At 34.3% G+C, this 4,686-nt stretch overlaps 1 pseudogene; it reads right to left on the bottom strand.

Annotated features, from left to right (window-relative positions):
* Window positions 1-1,473: 1,473 nt before the first annotated feature.
* Window positions 1,474-2,805, bottom strand: LOC141512013 (heat shock cognate 71 kDa protein pseudogene; annotated as a pseudogene).
* Window positions 2,806-4,686: the final 1,881 nt, after the last annotated feature.

Genomic DNA, 4,686 nt, shown 5'->3' on the forward strand with positions numbered 1-4,686 from the left:
ACCATTAAGGAATGACTCTTGATCTTATTTTAGGAGTTGTTTTTCCATCTTGAGTATGAGATCCTGGTCAGATATATTCGATAGAAAGATTTATTTTTGCCAAGTGATTCTCTTCTATTTACTTCAATATAGTTTGTGCAAAAGCTTTTTAATTACATGTGATTACAATAATTTATATTATCTATGCCTTTTTTTGTTAAGACTTCTCTAACAATAGCTGTGAAAAGCATGTGATCTGATTCTCTTCTATTTATTTTTGTTATACTATTCTAAAGACCTTTACTATAAGTTGCCATCTTCATATTGAGCTTATTGTGGCATATAGTATGATATGCTGGTCCAAATATACTTTTTGCCATACTGCTTGCCAATTTCCCCAGCAAATCTTTCAAATAAGGAGTTCTTTCCTACAAAAACTTATGTTCTGTAATTTACTGATTTTGGGGGGGTTTGGTTTATCAGTTCTATTTCTTTCATTTTCCAATTTCTCTTCTAATTTTTAGGGTTTCCTTCTTTGGGAATTTTCTTATTTTTATTTGCATATTTTTTCACTTATTTTTCCATTTCTATTTTCTTGATGTACATTCTCAGTGATATGGTTTACTTTTTAGTTTAATCTAAAATGCAAGAGAAACAAAAATAAGAGTTCATCTCCTTAGTAACTGTTTGAAATTAAAAAAAATAGGTTTCTTGCAAAGTCTTATACCAATAAAATTTTATCTTTTCCTTATGAAATGTTTCAAAGTTAGGAAACATTTTCTATTATATAAAATACTGCCCTTTTAGGATTTGAATAATGTTATTCATGGAAAGAGAAACTTTAAGAGCGAAGTACTTGTGAAGAAGCAAATAGCTCTGAGGACATGAGAAGAAACAATCCCTCAGATAAAAGTATGGAAAAGACCTAAGAGAAAATAGTTCCCCAGAGGCAAAAGAACTTAATGAAGACAAAGATAGTTGAAATGTCTTGTTTCCCAGCAGCTAATTTGCATAAAACTATTATGAGCACGTTGAAACTGATCACTGGGAAATTTTGATAACTAGAATTTTCCATTTATATATGAATATGCATTTATGTACACATGCATATAATACTGAGGTGGGATGTAGAGTGTTCAGAAAAGAATAGTACCTCTGGGATGATGGCTTCCAAGCTATTTTTAAGACTTTGTTTCAACTTCAGTCTTCATCTGAGTCACCCAACTTTGACCAATAGATCCAAGAAGCTGGAACATGATTTGAGGCCACACCTGATAAACCATTTTGACAGAGGGACTAAACTAGGTTAAGGGGTTTCAAGCCTGTCAGTTTCAAGCAGTTGAGGGGTGTATCTATGAGCAAAGCAGAAATGTAGTAGCTCAAAAGAAACATGAGATGCAAGACATCTTCATTTCTTTATTTTTTTAGGTACCAATTTTAAATAGACTTTATTTTCCAGGACAAGAATTGCATTTCCACTTGTTTATAGTACTGATAAAGTGCAATGTTGTTCACTTCTCCCTCTGCACACATTCAAGTATTCAGAATGCCCAGATTTATACAGTAGCTTAAATGTTACTTTTAAACTGGCTACTACTTTAGCTAAAATTTGAATCCTTCAATTTTTGGAAAGTTGTGTGGAATGCTCTTTCTTCTGCTTTGTTTAATCAACTTCTTCAATGGTGGGTCCAGAAGAAGCACCTCCAGATGGGGCTGCTCCACCCCCTGGCATTCATCCTGGCATTCCCCCTGAACTCTGGTGCAGCTTAGTAATAATAATGGGGTTGCAGACCTTCTCCAATTCTTTTTGCTGATGCTCAAATTCTTCCTTCTCAACAGTCTGGTTCTCATCCAGCAAGTTCATTATTTCATTACATTTGTCAAGAATCTTCTATTTGTCTTCATCACCAATTTTCCCTTGCATTTTTTCATCCTCTACGGTAGCCTTCATGTTGACAGCATAAATTCAATGGAATTCCTGGAGGACACCTTTTCTCTCTGCTTCTCATCCTCAGCCTTGTATTTCTCAGCTTCCTGAACCACATACTCAATGTCTTGTTTGCTTAGGCGACCTTTGTCATTGGTGATGGTGATCTTTTTCTCCTTGCCTGTGCTCTTATCCACAGCAGAAACATTGAGGATGCCATTTGCATAAATGTTGAATGTCACTTCAATTTGAGGAACACCCCTGGGTGCTGGAGGGATTCCTGTGAGCTCAAACTTTCCAAGCAGGTTGTTATCCTTCGTCATGGCTCTTTCACCTTCTTAAACCTGAATAAGCACACCAGGCTGGTTGTCCTAATAGGTGGTAAAGGTCTGTGTCTGCTTGGTGGGAATGGTGGTATTACGTTTGATCAGAACTATCATCATGCCACCAATATTTTCAATTCCAAGGGAAAGAGGGGTGACATCCAGAAGCAGCAAGTCCACATTCTCAGACTTATCTCCTGACATAATGGCAGCCTGGACAGCTGCACCATCAGGATTGATACTCTTGTTGAGCTCCTTGCTATTGAAGAAGTCTTGCAGAAGCTTGTGGATTTGGGGAATGCGAGTGGAACCACCCACTAGGACGATGTCATGAATCTGTGATTTATCTAGCTTAGCATCTCTTAATGTATTTTCCACAGGGTCCAGGGTGCCATGGAAAAGATCAGCGTTCAGCTCCTTGAAATGGGCTTGGGTGATTGATGTATAGAAGTCAATACCTTCATAGAAGAAGTCAATATCAATACTGGCCTTGGTACTGGAAGAGAGGGTATGTTTTGCATGTTCACAAGCAGTGCAGAGACAACAAACAGCCCTCTTATTCTCACTGAAGGACATCTTCATTTCAAATGTCCATATGGACTATTTTTGCCCTACCTGTGGTAGAATCTTTCAAGCTAATGTTGATCTGATAAGCCACAGTTAAACACATTGTACCTTGACCAAGAAATCAAGATGTTATTTTGGTCCTCTTTGAGAATGAAGAAAAACAAATAATCCTTGAAGTGGTATGAAATATGCATTTCCTTATGCCTTACTTCTATTAAAATGCTTCAGTAACCTTTGGGGTCTTCCTTTTTTTTGACCTTGGATTTCTAAAAGTCTAAGGAATCTTTCCCTGACCACTAGGGTTACAAGTCTATAGTAAGAGAAGTCATCTACAAGGTTCTTCCTACTGCCTTGGGATAATGCATGGATAAGATTGTCTCCTCAAAGAACCCAAAATGTAGATATAGAAATGGAGGAAACAGGTGAAATCCTCTTTTTTCACTTTTTAAAACGTTATAAAGTTCAAAATAAGATTGAAAAGTGAGGAAAGTTATTAATAATATCACTGTTTGCATGATAAATTTTCCTCAATATATAAGAGTTCTAGGTGATCTAGAAATCTAGGCTCCTACTTTATCTAGCACTTTTGTGCTAGTTGGAGGTTGGAACATATCCTGATTTGAAAATACTCTGGAACCTCATAAGTAACTATGTTCAAATACTTTAAAAGAATCAAAGACCAGCCAACTACAACCCAAAATATCATTTCAGTTTGTTTGGCTTAAGATACGTGTTTGGTTGCAATTTTCAAGTGTGGTTTTTGACTTGGCACAAAATCACCTATTTGGGAAGTTCACTATTAACTGATGAGAAAAACAAACAGGAGAGCTTAATCCACTCCTCTACTTCCAATAACTCCCCATTTCACCCAAACCTATAATACAAAGCGATTGTTCTTACATTACTGTTGGAGTTTGCAAGTAGATGTATTTGGAGGACAGGGTGGAAGGATATATATATATAATAAGGTAAGGTTAAATGTGATGCCTGGGTCATAGTGGTGTGCTGGAACTAGCTCATACCAGTTCACAAAAGTCTATTATTAAAATTTTAGAAATTTTGTGAGCCAATTATTATACAAGACTAATATTAAAAATTAAAATATGTAAACTTACAATTAAATTAATGTATTCCATTGCTTGGTTATCAAAAACAAAACAAATTGATGTCTACTTGAATTTTTTTCTCTTAAGAGCCTTAATGGGGTGAGGGTAACAAACAAAAATGTGTTTCGTAGAATGGCTAATCAATTTAATATTTTTAAATTAAATAATTATGTCTCAAAAACCACAACTAAGCAAATTATATTTAAAAAGCAATGAGCATTTAAAACTCATTACTTTTCAATTAATTGCTTCTGAAATGTATTTACATATTTACATTATATCCATATATTAAAAATGCTATATAATGATATATACTTCATTCCAACTATTGGTAGTCGGACAAAGTGGAAGTATTTATTCTGTGGATATAAGTAATGCCATAAATCAGGACTTTATTTATTGTTTTGGTGATTGCATAGACTACCTAATTTGAGGGAGAAAATATTAGTAAGGCAAGGTAAATGTAAAGTGTAATGTCTATATCTCTTACATTGTGAATAGCACCAAAAATTATGGAAATATTCTTCCAATAATCAAAAACTATCATCTAAATCAGAAAATTCATATCATTGATATTATTTTAATCAGTAAAATGTATATGAATACATAAATATTGGAAAATATAAAAATATGTATTATTTATTTACCCACAGTGTATATATTCATGTGTGCATGTATTGATTCATGTATACACATATTTTATGTGCAAGTACATAGGTATATATACATATACAGGCATACATTTACAATTTATTTTATACATATTTGTGCATATACCTGCATA

This window comes from Macrotis lagotis, chromosome 2 (genome assembly GCF_037893015.1).
Source record: "Macrotis lagotis isolate mMagLag1 chromosome 2, bilby.v1.9.chrom.fasta, whole genome shotgun sequence".
NCBI classification, from domain to species: domain Eukaryota; kingdom Metazoa; phylum Chordata; class Mammalia; order Peramelemorphia; family Peramelidae; genus Macrotis; species Macrotis lagotis.